The sequence below is a fragment of the Drosophila grimshawi genome, unplaced genomic scaffold, assembly GCF_018153295.1.
Source record: "Drosophila grimshawi isolate 15287-2541.00 unplaced genomic scaffold, ASM1815329v1 contig_848, whole genome shotgun sequence".
NCBI classification, from domain to species: Eukaryota; Metazoa; Arthropoda; class Insecta; order Diptera; family Drosophilidae; genus Drosophila; species Drosophila grimshawi.
The window spans coordinates 14,030,254-14,048,564 of NW_025063692.1; the positions used below are offsets into that span (position 1 = coordinate 14,030,254).

Genomic DNA, 18,311 nt, shown 5'->3' on the forward strand with positions numbered 1-18,311 from the left:
ACGAACGAACGAACATGCTAACGTGCGAGCAACTAAGTGAGTGAGAGCGAGCGAGCGCGAGCGGTCGACAGCCGACGAGGTTCTTATTAGATTTTTTATAGTGGCGGTTATTGTTGTTGCCCCGAGCTTAGAACGCCAGCAGCAAACAGCAGCAGCACCAACTATAACAATAACAATAACAACAACAAACGGGCGGGCCGCGCCTTTACATTTGGCTTTAGCTCGTTTCGTCGTCGCCGTCGTCGTCGTCGTCTGTCGTCTCTCGTCTGTCGTTCCGTTTCGTTTTGTTCTTTTGGCTCTCGCGTTAGAACGCGCTGCCGCTGCTGGCGTCGCCACCGCTGTTCGGTCGACGTCGACTGACTTATTGGCTTTAAGCGAATTTGAAATTCGCCCGAACTTTTATTCAACGTGTTGGTTTCGTCGCGTGAGCAACTCTGAAACTGAAAATAAGAAAAAAATAAATAAAAAATACAAAATAAATAAATAAAACACTTACAAAAAGCGCCCCCGAAAAATGCTGAATTGAGTTTTTCTACGCCCGTTAACACCCAGACAACAATACCAACACCTACTCGTATCCGTATCCGTAACCGTAACCGTAATCGTAATCATATTTGTTATAGTAACCCTCGTCGTACATATATCGTATGTTCCGTTTGTGTTTCAATATATTCCAACATATATATATATAAATACATAAATATACATTTATTGTGGTACGCGCGCGGCGCAGCTTCCAACAGATATAGCGATATAGCAACTGTATCATTATACATATACAGATATACCTATAAATCTGCCTGGATCGCAAAGATCGTACTATTTTTTTTGAAGTGTTACATACTCCCTCAAGTGCTACCAAAATGCCTTATAACAGCGTCACGCTTTAGTGTCCACAAGTGCTACTTACCACAAATCAAACGAGTCCCCTGGGACCCTCGAGCAGTGTTGGTTAACAGCCCAACTCAGTCTCAACAGACAGTCAACAGTTTAACCAACACACGCATTCAATTGCTCTCTCTCTCTCTCTCTCTATCTCCCTGCCTACAAGTCATCATCTTCTTCTTCTACAAGTGCCTCTTCCGGATCGTCATCGCACAACAGGTGAGCAGCCGTACCGCATAGGGCCCCGCTCCTACGACTACGTGACTCTACACACATGCTGTCGCATTTATCGCATTGCTGTCCCCAACCTCTGGGTTAAATAGCGACCCCTAGGCTCCCCACCCTCTCATCCGCTGATTATGGAACGCTTATGTGATATCTAAAGCTATGTGGTTGAGGAAAGCCCCGACTATATGTATTGGTTCGAGTACGGTGCAACATGCAAATTGCATACACTTGCAAAACGGACCCTATTGAGTGGCAATGGTTGATTTCATTAGCACCGCGTTTACAGTGCGGGGCATTCAGCTAAGACAGCCCCAATAGAAAATCGATTCTACTAGCTCTTTAATAATTTGCCTCTTTTACATCTGTATATATGCATGGACTCAGCGGAATCTTGATTTGACGAATAATTCCAATCTATCAGTCTATATATTAATCATCATCGTCTATCCATCATCATTTTTTGTGATTCCATTCCATTCAGAACCCTATTAGATCTCCTTGATTTTGATTCTCATTTTCTCAACTCCAGTCTTGAGCTAAATTCCATCCAGAATCGGCACAATCTAAGCCTCACTTTGGATACCTGAATCTGCATCATTATCAGAAATAGGATATTCCGTATTTGGCTGTATCTTTAAATTCAATATTAGAACACTTACTGACTCTAGTATCATATATATTCGAATTGATTAGTTCTCGATCGGCTGGTCAATGTTATTTGAGGCTTGCCTTAGTCATCATTCCTTTTATGTTTTTCACACACATTTCTTTCACATCTTTATCTTTCTGCAAGTCCGCAATTGTCTTGGAATTATGTTCGATAATTGGGATAACTGGTTTATCTTGTCGACTGCTTCTGCTGCCTCTTTTTCCTCAACCCAACGTCAGACAACTCCCTTATACCCCCCTATTCCCATTTAGCTGCTATGCTCCATATACAATGCACAAATATAGAAAAAATCCATTCTTCAAATTCCTTTCCTTTTGCATATGGGCCACGCGGTACTTTTTCTCTTGTGTTTTGTTTTGTTGTTGTTGTTTCTTTTTGCCAATTTCTTGTGCTCCATCTTCTTGGATGCAGCAAGAGGGGCGCACGAGGAGCATGGAAAGGGGGCGCCTGTGGCAATTACTAGCGGGCAACTGTCTGCGGCTCGTGCCATTGCTAAGGGGCACTCACACACACATAGACACACACACACACACATGCAGCTAGACGGATTCGCTGCTTGCCAGCTCATCATCACACACACAGATACAGATACAGATACAGATACAGATACAGATACAGATACAGATACAGATACAGATACAGATACAGATACAGATACAGATACAGATACAGATACAGATACAGATACAGATACAGATACAGATACAGATACAGATACAGATACAGATACACATACAGATATACACAGGTTAACAGGTGTTTTGCCTCTGTGCGCACTTCTTGCTTTTGCTTTGGCTGCTTTTCAACGCCTAGTCCTAGTATACACCCCCCCCCCCCCCCACCCGCGCACTCTTCTTCCCTTCCCTTATTTCAAGTTGCGGACTCCCCCTTGCTGCTGCTCCTCCTTCATTTTGTGTATTTTCCTTCTTGCTGAAATTCATTAATTTATTGAGCATTTTCAACAATGCGCAAATTTCGTGGCATTGTCAAAGTAAGCAACCACCCCCTGCTTTTGTGGGGTTGCTAGCCACCCTCTGCAGCAAGTAGATGATAAGCTGCAGCCTGTCTCTCACTTTTACTATTCCTTTTACTATTACTGTTACTATTACTATTCCCATTACATACAAATCTATATACATACTTAACTTGCAGTTTTCAAAAAGGAAAAAAGAAAAGAGCTCAGTGCTCAGTGCTCAGTGCTGCGCATTTTATAGCTTAAGATTTATGCGAGCGAATGCGGAAAATGCCATAGAAAATGACCCCATCCACTATGCCCCACACACCCCCCTTCCCACTACTCAAAAAAACCCTAAAACTAAACTCAACCCCGCCATGTTTATTGTTGTTTCCTTCTTCGTCTGCTTCTTCTTTTTCTTGCTGCTGCCGTTGGTGTTCTTGTTGTTATTGTTGTTGTTATTGTTATTGTTGTCAACATGCGTGACAGGGACGCAGGGTGTCAGGGGTAACAACACACACACACACACACACACACACACACATGTATAGAGTACTAAAGTGCTTATATGTACTCATATCCACTACCCGTTACTCGTACTCATATTCACACACACACACACACACACACACACACACACACACACATACATGTAAAGGGGCGAGCCACAAAACTCTTTTCATAAAATTATGCCCTCTATGTGTGTGTGTGTGTGTGTGTGTGTGTGTTGTGTATGTGTGTGCCATGAATGATTTCCATTGTTGGCAGTTGGAGTCAAGCCCAAGACGCAGTAGTTACTGTTACTACCAAACACACTCATTGCTTGTGTGTGCGTGTGTACATGTATATATATATATATAAATTTATATATATATATATATATATATATATATATATATATATATATATATATATATATATATATATATATATATATATATATATATATATATACACATATATATATGTTCCGAAAACTGAGGCCACACATTGCAGAGCCCAGACACCCAGCTCGAGCTCGAACCCGAACCAGAATCGGCGACCTGCCAGCCCTTTCCCAATTTGCTCCAGTCGCAATAACATTCCCCATGCCCCTATTCCCTTCCCTTTTCCATGCTCATTTTCAGTATGATTTCCAATATCTTTAAAGTTTCTCCAACTTTGAATGTGAACGACATGTGTTTTATTTCTATTCGAGTACATTTTATTTTTTATATCAAACACAGTCACACACATACATCGTAGATACATGTATATATATATATATATATATATATATATACATATGAATATATGGTCATTTGGGAACAACAACTTTTAGCATATGAAAGCGTATTTAAATCAAAACATCTTCAACTTTTTTTGCATAGAACATTAAGAATTGAATATATTACGATTAATCGCGAACTTGAAGCAAGCATCTCAATTTTAGGCGTGTAGATCGAATTACGCAAATATAAATATGCTAAAAAGATGGTCTTCAAATATATGTACACGTATGTATGTATGTGTGTGTGTGTGTGTGTGAGTGAGTGTTTACTGCGTGTTAATGAGTCCTTTCTATTCCATTCACAATAAATTACGCGTGAAGTTAAGTGCTCTGGAAGGCATCTAAAGAACATTTCGGCTACAGACGTTTGCCACGTATTCCAGCTCAATTCAAGTTATCCATTCGCTTTCAAATATACATACTGATTCACACATATTCACATCCATTTCAGCATTCATCCATATTTTTGTTCTGGGGCCTGTCAAACATTTCGTACGACACAAAACTGTCAAACTTTATGAAGGCACATTTTGGAATATCTTTTCGACGCTTCTCTTGTTGTGTTTCTTCTTATTTTGTTTGTTATTGTTGTTGTTTTTTTTTTGGCTTGAAATATTTGTAGCGCAATGAAATTGTCACCGAGCTGCCAAGTAAATAAACTAATAAATGAATAAATGGATATGTCACTACGTGTAGATGAGCAATGCAGATGCTAAATGTAAAGAGAAAAACAAAAACTAACAACGAGACTGGCAAAACCAACAGCTACTTTATCTATATGAAATACGAACATCTGTTGATGCATGTACAGTCCGTCTAATAAGTATTCGTACTCAGCATCTTATACTTTAGCAGCTGTTATATGGGATTTTTGCAGTTAATTTGTCACAATATGCATGCAAATTAATCGATAAAAATTGCCTTGTTAGCTGAATAGGCTAATATTACTGCTAATACCATCAGTAACTTGGTCATCACTTTGTGTCAAAGTTTGCAAGCCATTATTAATATAGCTATTATATAGATCAATCGATATTAAGAACCATTTTCACCTTTTTTTTTTCTTTCGTATTTTGAAAAAGTTTTGAAATATTTTTGGTTTAAATTAATAATTTTCCTATGCCAACATTTTATATTAAATTATTTATTTTGATAATTTTTAGTTTAATTTTTTTTTAATAATATCTTTTGGTTCTTTTTTACGACAAGAATATACGAATAATTATTGGGCTGAGTGATTAATTTGTGTGTACACTGTACAGTCTTCGCAATATTAAATAATATTATTATGCAAGATCGTGCAGCTATGGCTACTTATTGTTTTTGCCTTTGATTTTTACTCACATAGGGAATAGTTTTACTCTGCAAATATGATAGAATTCCTTAAAATAATCTTCATTTATGATTTTTCTTAAATATTATTTTGATCGGACAAGCGAGAAACACAAACAATTTATGACACACATATTTATTTAACTCATTATTAGTCGGAAATTATTGCATGAAAAATATGGAATATAATTTGGCAAACAAATTAAAGATTGAAACTGTTTTGCAGTTAGTTTTTAAGTACAATTTATCAACATACAAATTAAAAAGAGGCTGATCGTAATTATCGCTATTTATAATTTTTTGAGCTCATAAGGCTGAAATCGCCTACGAATTAAAGCCGGTATTTTTGTGTTGTATTTTTTTTTCATGTGATTGCTGTCACATTGCTTGCCTTTAACCCTCTTTTGCTCCCTTCCCTTATTGAAAAGCCCGCATAATCAAGACAAACAATCGATTGTAGCTCCATTCATTAGGCAATTAACCCAACCAGACACATTTCTCATACACACACACACACACACACACACATGCATACATATTATTTATAATACACACACAACAACTGAAACTGAAACTAAAACTAAAAATCGAACGTGAACGTGAATCCCAACCCTATTTATTATCAATTGTCCTATTCTTTTGGGTTCTGTGTTGGACCCACTTGCGCTTTCTTTGGCCCAGAAGCGGATGGCACCAAAAACCTGCAAATCGAATGCTCAAATAAAATTCTCTTTCTCGCCCTCTTCCTCTGTGTGTGTGTGTGTGTGTGTGTGTGCAGTTGATTTACTTAAGCCATTAAAAGTATTTGCCAAAAATGCTAAAAACCGGGCAACAGCAACAGCAAAAGAAACAGAATTTGAAGCTGAAACAGAAACAGAAACAGAAACAGAAACGGAGCTGGGCCAAAAGCCAAAAACCGGTTCGCCGTTTGTCAAAGCCAAGCGGAGCAAAGCAAAGCAAGTCAGCTCCAGCAAGCCAAAAAGCCCCATAAAATAACAATAAAAGTTACCCCCTTGCCTACACCTATCTTTATTCAAGGCAGTCTATACGAACTTCTAATACTCTAGCCATATGACAGTAATTCGGTTATTCGGTTTTTGTTTTTTTTTTTTTATAAATTGTATAAATATTTAAATAATATGATGCATATGCATCTGAAATGAATACAATTAGAAAAACTGCTAAGATTATTTCTCTTATTTGTCCAACGCAATCTTCGAAATGAATAAGTAAGATTTTGAGATGCATCCCAGCGTGTCGACAAGGCTATACATATACCCTGTACATATGTAAAAAAAAAAAAAACTGTAACAAAATCTCATCTGATTGAAACTAGTTTTTAATTAATGTTAGTTAAATTTCTTGTAAAGTTGTCTTGTTTCAGTCTTAATGGACTCTGCGATCGATGGGATTATAAAAATAGACGAATAATGCATAATATGCTAGTAATTATCTATTTCTGTTTGTTGCACAAACATTATATTATACTCATAAATTTGGAATCGGTACAGGGTATTGCCAAAAATGAAATGAAAAGGTTCGTATTGATTTTTGGCTTGTATTGTTGTAGTATTTTTTTTTTTTTGTATTTTGGCCTTTTTTTATTGTGTTTCTTTCTTCTTAACTCGTATTTCCTTTTATTGTTGCTGCGTGTCACACGCTCTGTCTCTTTCGCTCTCATTCCTCTATTTTTTAAGTGTTTGTTGTTTACCTTATTTTTTTATTGTTTAAAATTCATCACGATTTTAATTTAGTTGTATGTTCTTGTTGTAAATTTTTATTTTATATTAACTTTGTTGTTGTTCTTGTTGCTTTGCCTCAAACGTTGCGTCTAACCTTGAAGCACATTAAATTTGTTGTGCTGTTGTTGTTCTTGTTGTTTTTGGTGTTTGCTGTTGGAAAATAAACACAGCAACAACAACAATAATAATAATAATAATAATAATAATAGCAACAACAGCAGCAGCCAAAAGAAGACAGATTCTAAATATGTATCTGTGTAATACATACATATAAATGTAGTATCTACGAGGGGACATCTATATGTACATCTATATGTACATATGTATGTACATTGGTCTATATGCATTAACAAAAACAAAAAAATCATTCATTTGGGGTCGGCTTTTATTTTTTAATTGTCGAATTTTCGTTGGTGTGTTTTCTATTATTTTTTTTTATTTTTTAGACTCTTATACCCTGTAACATAAAGACGAGTAAAGAGGAAAATCATAAGCAAGTGTAAATCAAACATGACTCGAATCGATTTACAACTCTTTTTAAGTATGCTATATGTATGATGCTCAGTTAAGGCTGATATAGTCCATGTGTGACTGATGGATGCATATAGGGCATCTCATTGGCTAGATTAATGTATTCTTACTTGTATTTCATTTTTATAATTGCCGAATTTTCGTTGATTTTTCATTTCATTTGGTTTTTTTATTTTTTATTTTTTTTGGTTCTTGACGTCGTGTCTTGATTCCAATTTGTGAGTCTAGCGAGTCGCATATATCATCTTTTGTTGTTTTAGTTGTTGTTGTTGCCTCCAAAAATTGCTTAATTGCAGCCATATGTGTGTCGTTTGTCGCCCTCTCTCCCTCTCTCTCTCTGTCTGTCTTTCTCTTTTTCTCTCTATGTGTCTGTCCCTTTTTTTCTATTGCGCTTTTCTTGGCGCTAAACTGGAAATGTGTTGGCGTTGTGAATGTATCTCTATCTGTGTCTCTATCCACAGTACTATCTGTATCTGTATCTACGCATTTCTTCGCTGTTGCTGTCTATAATTCTAATTTATTTTGCCAAAAAAAAAAAAAAAATATATATATATATATATATATATATATATATATATATATGTATGAATATAAAAGAGAAATAAGAAGAATATAATAATGAGGCGGGCAAATAATAAAAACGTAAAGGAAGCTCGCAAAAGTTGTTGCTGCTGTTGTCTGTCTGTCGTTTTATTTATTTATTTATGCGTAGTTTTATTTTTTTTTCTGCCGTTCAATAAATTACGCTCTTTTGACATGTCGCAATGCCAACCACCCCCCAAAAACCCCTTCAACCCTCATTGTTTGGTCATTTGAATTGCAGGCGACGTCGACGTTGGCGCTAGCGTCACGCGCCGCTGCGCTTTGATTGCCCAAACGCAACTTTTGCTTTCATTGCACGTACCAACAACAACAACAACGACAACAACAACAGCAACGACAACAACAACAGCAACGACAACAACAAAAGCAACCATTGAAATTGAACTTGAATTTGTTGTCGAGGCTTAGTCGCTTCTCACGCCTTCTTCGAATTTGACCAGCAACGAAAACTGAAAACCGAAAAAACCCGAAACCCGACAAAAAAAAAACACAGAAAACAAAAAAAAACGTGGGTCATTAAAAGCCGCATGTTGCCTGCGCTTTTATAATATAGTGTGGGCGTGGCACTGCTGGACGCCCAAAAATAAGGCACAGCCATAACGAAAGAGAACAGCTATCTCGAAAGATAAATAAATACAAACTTTCCCGAATACATATTTACATAGCTATATTTGCAAAGTACGATTTTTCTATCCGAGAGCCAAATACTCAATTTTCGAGTGATCTTTTCTATTAACCAGATACCACTGTTGCCAATATTATTTGCATGTTGCGATTCCATTAAAAAAACACTATATATATTTATAAATAAGAATAAGAAATATATATTCAAATCGAATAATAATAATTTGCGATTTTTGTTGTCCTTTTGGGCATTCGAGAATGTAAGAAATGTTTACTGTGGAATCAAGCAACATATTTGATTTACACGAAGTAATACGAATTCTGTCAGATCGTGTATGTAATTTACCTGCAAATGTCAAGCATATGCATTAAGTTTAATGATTATCATTTACATATGCTTACAATATTATAATACGAACGAAACGAACTCAACCAATATGCTCTGTCACACTACTTGCGGGTACTGAGTATTAAAACCTGAAGAATCTGAAGAGGACTGTTGCAAGCCGAGAGTCTTTCACTGCTGGACGAGCTTGAGGAAAGTAAAGTGTGTTGCTTGGCGATTCGGGTTACCAAAGAGCTCTTTCATATTGTTCTCGAACTTTGATTTGGTTTGCTTGGATTGCAGCCCAGTCAGAGAAATGTCAGTTTAAGCCAGTCATTTGACAGCTGCGCTATCAGCGTAGACATCTTCAACTACCCACAACTCAGTCGCTTTTTTTTCACACACACACACACAAACATACGCATACTCAAACACACACACACACACACACACACACACACACACACACACACACACACGCACGCAAGTGTTGTGATTTAACGAGCCTCGTCCGGGACTGTAAAAATAAAGTCAAGTTCTCCAGCAAGAGACGAGCACTCGTCGCGCCGATGCCGAAGCCTAAGCCAAAAGCGTCAGCTACCAGGTAGAGACGAATATTCGCAGAGTTCGGAACTCGGAGCTTGGAGCTTGGAGCTCGGCGCTTGGAGCTCTCCACAGTTCACAATTTACAGCACACAGCTGTGCCCGGCAATTAGAAAACCCGAATAACAAATGCCCAAACGTAATGATATCCAAAATTTTTGTTGTGCGTGTTGCTGTCGTTAATTTTTGTTTTGTTTTTGTTGTTGTTGTTTTTTTGTTTTTTCTTTGTGTGAGTAAAAAATGACTTTCCGCTGCGGTGGGCAGGGCCCGACTCCCGTCGGCAGCTTTGGTTTTATATATTTGTATTTTGTCGGATTTCAGATTTAGGTTTGTGTTTGTCGGTGTTACGCTTTTTGCGCCATAAAATCAGACAGTAAATGAAAAAAGAATCAAAAACAAAAAAACAGTATAAAAATAACAACAGCTCTCGTTCGCTCCAAAATAGTTAAGTATGTATAATAATAGCGCGCATCTTAATTATATAACAATTAAACAATGGAAAGACAGAACTAGAGAGGGGAACAGAGAGGGACACAAAAAAAAACGACAGCACACAGGGCTTCCTAAATCGGAAAAAAATAACACAAACTGAAGGTTGCTTTAAATATGGGAAAACTGTGATTTTTGTTTTAGTATTTTTCCTTATGGTTTCTATTTTGTTGTTAGTACGGGGGCTAAATTAAACCAACAATAAATAGTAAGGTCTCATTATATGTCATTTATTAAAAACAAAGAAAATTTGTCAAAAAAACAGAAAAAAAAATCCGCAACAATAAATTGTACGCTGGAAAATGATGATCGTTACGGGCATTCGGTTAGCATGGAGAGAATGCAGCGACAAGGTCAAATGATTGCCTTGTTGCTGTTGCTGTTGTTGCTGTTGTTAACATCAGCGGCAATTTGTCAACTCTGGCACAGTGCGAGTACACACAAAAAAACAGCAGCAGCAAAAAAAAAAAAAGAAGCAAAACCAAAACAAAAACATACAAAATGTATCTGCGTCGCGTCACAGTCACAATCACATTCAGATACACTCATTGCGCAATACGTAAAATGTTTGAAATAAGTCAAGGGTGGTCAGGCAACACGCAGCTGGCAGAATCTCTTCCAACTGTCCATTATCGTCTGATCGTCTGTAGCAACGTTAAAGATTGGGCGGAGGAGTGTGCAGTGTGCAATGCAAAATCAAATCGAATCCGACTGGATAAGTGGATAGGCGAGACAGGCTAAATATTAAGTGGAGCTGATCAATTAGCCATAAGAGAGAGAGAGAGAGGCAGAGAGAGACAGAGAGAGAGAGAGAGCAATCGACTTTTGAGTTCCTCTTAAATATTTAATAGGTTGTGTAGATGAATCTATGTTTATGGATTCTTAATATACAAATGCTCTTTAGAAGCTACTTATCCAAATGTGAGCGGATAAATAATCGCAATTTTGTTAACATTTATTGCTAATAATACTCTTTCCCTGTAAACGTTTTCGTCGCCTGTTTTACCAACTTTATTCTGGCGTCCGCCTGTCCGTCTGACCGCAAGTTAAGCGCGTGCCAGGGGCAGGGGCTCAACTCGTGCCACACTGCATTGCAGCGCACTTTCGACCAACGATTGGGCGGGGTTTGCTGCTAAATTGTTTGCATGCAACAAGGGGGCGCCACCGAAACGGGGAACAGAACTAAAGTTACACGTGGCAACCGCTTGACAAATTCTGTTTGTGTTAAGAATTGCATTTGAGCCGAGTGGCAAACAGCAGTTCTGCTCCTGTTGCACACTTTTCACACATTCCATCAAATAACAAATGAAAATTTAAATTTGTTGGCATTCAAATATTTCTGTTTGTGCTGCTGCGTGGCCCACTGTGCGGAAGTGTTTTTTTTTTTTTTTGTACAAACATATTTGCCTATGTGTGTGTATCTTTGTATCTGTATCTGTATCTGTAGCTGTGGGGTGTGAAAACCGGCAATGCTGGCACTCGAAATCGAACTCCGATTCAAACTCAAGACTTCCAAATAAGTTTGTTCTTTGTGTTGTTCTCATGTGATGCCCTCTGTGATTGATCGCTCCAAACCGTCCTGCTGCCCCTCGACGCTCCACGCTCCACGCTCCACGCTCCATGCTCCACGCGCTACGCTCCGTTGCAAAAGAATGCTCAAAACTGATTTTCATTAAGCATACGCCACGTTGTGCGCAAGTCATGAGTCTCTTGTTATTCAGCTGTTGTTGTTGTTATTGTTGTTGCTGGTATTGTTGTGCTTCTTCTTCGTCGCTAGTTGCTCGGAGGTGTGAATTTTTCAGCAATTGGATTTTGTATCTTTATCTTTGCATTGTTTATGCGGCGTCGACGATTTCGTTTCGTTTTTCTTGCCCCCCCCCCCCACACCCCCCCCCCCCACACCCCCCTCCGTTTTTTTTGTTGTTGTTCGTTTCGTTTGGTTTCCTTGGTTGCTTTGGCGCAAATTAACTTTGAACTTCAAAAAAATATAAAAGCAACAACAATATCAACAACAACTCAACAATCAACTTCACCTTGTTCAAGGTCTAAGAGCAACGGCAGCAAATGCCAGCCAAAAAAAAAAATAAAATACAAAAAATAAAATAAGAAAAAAGATTTGTTGTTATTTTGTGCTCGGGTGATTTGCATAGGGAAATTGAATGTTGTGTAAATGCTTAGGCACACCACATGTAGCTGTGTCTGCAGCTATATAGCATAAACGATATAGTAACATATCTATTCAGATCTATTCAGAAATGTTGCCTCCTGAGAGCGCATACGGTTCAGGTTTTCAAGACAAGCCCAAAAATACTTTTGGCTGCAACCAGCATAACAGGTGCTCCGCTCCGACTTGTGTCTTAACGCAATTGAATAACGGCTGTAAGGAATTCACTTAACTAGATTGATTGCCAAATTGATTGGGCTGTCAGAGAGACTATGCCACAATAATTTAACTTCAACATGGGCTTGATTAGTGCAGCATTTGGATTGATTAGATCTACCAAAAATCTGGCAAACAATCAATTTTTATCTATGGGTTTTACTAGAGTGTTGCCACATGCCACATGCGATTCATATTTGAGGGGCAGCCAAAGTAAGCAATTCGATTATTTAATGTCACTTTAATTACCAAAAAATTGTTGCAACTAAAACGTTAGCTTGTTAAAGACTCACCATATTTGCATAATTACTCTTGCCATCAATGTTGAAATCAGTGATTCAAGCTTTCCTCATTTCGTTTTTTTAAATGTGGTTTTTATTTTTATTTTGGCCGTTGCGCGTTGGCGTCTACTTTAGCTGCACTTCCGCAGCGACGCCAACGCGGCTGCACAAAATTCACATGCCACTTGGTTAGTTAAGTATCTTGTATCTGGTATCTGGTATCTGGTATATGGTATATGGTATCTGGTATCTGGTATATTGTATATTGTATCTTGTATTTCGGTCGCTGCCTGCACATGCACGTGGGCTGCAGCATTGTAGCATTGCTGGTGGTGCTGGCGGTGCTGGTGGTGCCATATGGCCTGCTTGCAGGCGATCGGCCAGCGCCCAATGACCTTCCCGTGTCCGCGTCGCAGTCGCAGTCGCCGTCACAGTCGACGTCGCAGTCCGTGTCCAGGAAATGGCATTAGCTTTCGCTCTCGCACTCGCACTCGCTCGCTTCCTGCGTCCTGGCTGCTAATCATATTAATGCACCACTCTCCCACTGTGTAGGTGTCTCTGTGTGTGTGTGTGTGCGTGTGTGTGTGTGTGTGTGTGTGTGTGTGTGTGTGTGTGTGTGTGCCCCAGTGCGTGTGTGTAGCTTGTAAGGGCGCGGCCCAAGGTTTGGCTTCCACACAGAGCAAGAGGAGGCAGAGCAGCTCGCAGCGGTTTTGCTTCGTTTGCTTTCGCTGTCTTTCGCCTGTCTCCTGTGCCATTACTTTCGCCGCTGTCGCTGCACATTGTCTTTTATGGGTCACTTTTCTCCCTCCCTCATTCTCTGGCCCGCTCTCTCTCCCGCTCTGCTTATATTTCAGCTGCTGCTGCTGTTGCTGCTGCTGTTGCTGTCGCTGGTTTTTTGGGTCATGTCCATCAACAGCCCAACAGCTGGTAATATAATATGCCCAGGAAGTCCGGCGGGAATCCATTTTAATAGTGTTCAACGTTTGCTGCTTCCTCTGCTGCTCCCGCCAGTCAGTCAGCCCCCTCCACCCCACGTCCCGCTTCCCACCTCACTTTGTCTTTCTGGTTTTGACCAGTGCTGTTAACAGCATTTTTTTTGTTTTTATAATGTTTTTTTTTTGTTGTGTTTTGAACTCTGTTGTGTTTGTTTTTAGTTTCAGTTTATTTTTTATTTCGCACAATATGGGCTCATTAGCACAAGCGACGCAGCTCCCCAAACTGAGAGAGGAGTGTGGGCAGGGGCGGGTGGGGTGCGTAGGGAGGGGGGGGCGGAGGGAGGGGAAGACGAGAATACCGGGTGATTCCACAACCGCACCGCACCGATGGCAACTAATTAATTATGCCGCTGCAGCAGTGTCACGGGGGTGTATTATTTGCATGCGTACACATACAGATATATATATATATATATATGTATCTGTATCTGTATGTGTGTGTGTGTGTGTGTGTGTGTGCGTGTGTGGGATAATATATTTCAATATATGCTTCTCGTTGTTGCTGTCTTTTATTTTCGACTAAATAACAACAACAACAACAACAAACGTGGCCACGAATGAAATTTGCATTGTATTTAGTTACACACGCACATCGTTATATACTACATATACATACATCTATGTATGCCTGCATATATATATATATATATAAATTGTATGTATCTATTCATGGTATGTATGTGCAAGCTTCATGTACTGTATCCAGCAGACTTGTACTTCGCACCTGAACCCTGGCACTATCACAAAAAAAAAAGAACAGCACAAAAAAAAAACAGAACAAAAAAAAAACAGAACCAAAAAAAAAATACTTAAGCCAAATGAACCACTAAGTGCTATGCTGAACCAGTTCCAGTTGCTAAGTGAGCAATTCTGAGAAATATTTTCGTATGAATATATTTTATGTATGAAGCTAAAAAAAAAGGTACATGACTTATGCTGTATGCTTGGTTCACACTGGGTCATAACACTTGTTATTGAAGGATTGTTCTCGGGAACCAGTTCTCGTTAGCGCATATCAAAATAATTGCTTTCGCAATTAGATAAAGTGTGGCTATAAAGTTAACCAATTAAAGCTGATCTTGTTCGTTATTAAACCTTTGCTAACGTTTCTATTATCCATAATTGAAAAACGTAATCATCAACTGGGTGTTATAAAGAACTCTCGAAAATTACCAAATTAGCTAAAGTTCGCTAAAATATGTACTTCAAAATCTAGCACTAAAAGTCGAGAGTAAAGCGACTGATTTAACTGAATCAAATATCTGTAGCAGCAAGAGGATTATTCATGGAAGTCTACAGATATATTTTTTGATATACGAGTATTTTTTGATAGAATTCTGTTTCTCTGATTCGGCCTCAAAAGCATTCCGAATATCTTCAATTTGGTGAATCAATATGTATTAAAACATACGCACGTAAATCACATCAACATTTTGGGTTGTTGGCAACCCTAGCCCTTTTGTTGTAAACGAATACACGAATTTGAGTGCAGAGTTTGAATGTTTCAGAGTTTGAGTTGAGATATGCAAATTAGCTGTGGCCTTGACGTGGGCGTCAAACTTTTGGATTTATAACTTCGTTACACTTTGTTACTTTTACGTTCTTGTTGTTGTTGTTGTTGTTGTTGTCAGTGGGCGCTTGTATGTATCTGTGTGCGTGTGTGCTTCTGTGTGCGTGTGTGTGTGTGTGTGTGTGGGAGCTAATATCTTACTTGCTGTGTGCCTGACTAAGAATAATGCGCTAAAACTTCAGCTATTTGTCACATTTACGACGCAACTGTCGAGCCAAAACGTCTCTGACGTCTTTGTCGCCTGGCCCATTGACCGAATTGGCATAAAGGTGTGCTAGCCAAGGGTTTGGGGGGGGGGTGGTTTGATGGTTTAGTGGTTTGGTGGTTTGTTTGGCTTGTAGAGTGGGAGTGCATTTGGCTGTGGTTCTTCATGGCGGCCATGCCCATTTGCAGATTTGTTAGCTTTTTGGTTGACTTTCAAATGGCCCATTGATTGGCGCACAGTCGACTCATTTCTCTGGCTGTGACTGTTGCTGTTGCTGTTGCTGTGGCTGTTGCTGTGGCTGTGGTCAAAGCTGTTTGGGCCCGCTTGTTCTCTTGGCCATTTGGCAAACATTCATAAATTATTCAAAACAAATAAAAAATCCAGCGCTGAGCGTTTTGGCCTCCGTGGTTCATTGGCATTTCATTTGCCATATTCTAAAACATATACATATATATCTGTGTGTGTGTGTGTGTGTGTGTGTGTGTGTGTGTGTTTGTGCGTTTATGTTTAGATACTTTTTGTATCTGCAACTTCCCATTCACGCACACTGTCGTGCCAGTTGGCCATTCATTAGTTTAAAACTAGTTTCTCCTCAGCTAAACATAAAAATATATATTTTTGTCTTTTCTTTCTTTGCTGTTTAGAATTTTGTTGGTTTTTTGTTTTTTACTTCGTTTGCTTTTCCGTATCTCATAAATTTTGAAATTTTTTTCTTAATTTAAACAATAAATTCATATATTTCTGCATGCTAATTAAAAGACTAAACTCATTTAAAACAATAAGCAATTTATTGAAAATAAACTCGAAATTAATTAAAATATCATAATACACACATTTGTTGGCATCAATATGGCCAGTCTGCCATATGCATACCAATTTTGAAAGAGGGGCGCCAAACTCTCGTCGAGCTATTCCGAAGGTTTTTGGATATTGTAGAATCACATTTTGTACTGTTGCCAAATATGCCATCGACTGTTCTTTGCTATACTAATACGATACATGTAAAGTGGAGTCTGAGTATGTCGACTATCCAATATATATTTCATTAAATTTAACTTAATTTATTTGCAACTTCTATATATATATATATATATGTATATACAAGCTTCAAGCTTACCAAATTCGAGTTTGACTCATTTGGAATTTGTTAAAGTTAAGCTTAATTGAAACGATTCAATTCACAGCATATCATTTGATCTTTGAGAATTTGATTATGCAGTTCATGTGCCTACAAGGGATGGTTCGTTTTACTTGTGCTTCCACTCACGTTATATGATTATATGAGAGCTCCTACACACACACACACACACACACACACACACACACACACATACATTCTTGCCATATTCCATACTACTGCACAAATATACGAACATGTATGCAATACCAAAACCATTTGACAATCGTATTCCATATTTTGTTGCTCTAAGTTGTTGTTGTTATTGTTATTGTTATTGTTATTGTTATTGTTGTTCTTGTTGCTTTATGATTGCTATTTGTTATTGTTCGCAGTGTCAAGTGCTTTTCATTTGCTTTTTACCACATTTTTATTATATTTGTTGTTGTTGTTGTTGTTGTACTTTTACGACAAGGCACACATTGTTTTATTTCGGTTTTTACCCCGTTGCGGCTCCCCACCCCCCACTCTTACTGGGAATTTATTTGTTAAATGTTTGCTTTGCATTTGCAAATTATTGTCTTTTGTTTGTCGTTTTTTTTTTTTATTTGATTACTTGCATTTGTTAGTGTCCACCACCCCTCTTCAGCTGTTTACCCCCCCCCCCCCCCACAGGCGGGTATTATTAGTATTACAAATAGATCGCTATAGATCTCGTCGTTATGGAGGTATGTGTGTGTCTGTGTGTGTCTGTGTTTGTCTGTGGGTGTTGTTGCATTGTCAGCATTCATTTGCAACTGAAAAGCGTCGACATTGAGCAACGACAACGCTCAGTGATCATAGTGCATGGCGAGCGATACGCCCTCTTGTCCCCCCCGCCACCCCCCAGTCCACCGGCATATTCGCATTCACAGTTTACACTGTGTATCGATTGCTGGGCATGTGCCCGTCGGTCAATTTTCAATTACAGCGGTGCGAGTTAATCAATCAATCAATTACAGTAATAATGACGAGCTGATTTGTGTGATTTTGTGCAACAAAGCGAATGCCGACAAAATAGAACACCCCCACAAAAAAACTGAGAACACCCATTGTACCCGCACCTACCCCCAAAATAAAGCAACCCCCCCCCTCCGCCTTCGGTTGGCCTTGCCATTGTTGTTGGTCAAACACGCCCACACATTTTAACCTGAACGTACCTCAAAATATACATTTAGATATACGAACACCCAACGAGTCCAAAATTTATGCGCAAAGTGTGCCAGAAGATCTTGAATCCCGCCTCGTATTCATCTTCATTTCTCGCTTTTATATTTCTATTTGATTTGATTTGATTATTTTTTTATTTCTAAGTTTTTTTTTGTTTCTTTGTTGTTGGAGGGGGTTGGAAAATGTAAAACACGCACTTAACCAAATTTATTGTTATGCATTTACATATTTCGCATAGCATTTGATTGGACTCGATTTTTGGTTCTCTCACTGCTCACTTAATGAGCAGTTCCTGCT

General features: G+C 38.6%; 1 long non-coding RNA gene across 1 annotated transcript in view; it reads left to right on the forward strand.

Annotated features, from left to right (window-relative positions):
* The first annotated feature begins 474 nt into the window (after positions 1 to 474).
* Positions 475 to 18,311, forward strand: part of LOC116805623 — a 37,054-nt gene continuing 19,217 nt past the window's right edge. The window contains exon 1 of the long non-coding RNA XR_004365296.2: positions 475 to 1,104. This is a non-coding gene — a long non-coding RNA (uncharacterized LOC116805623). The remainder of the gene's footprint in view (positions 1,105 to 18,311) is intronic.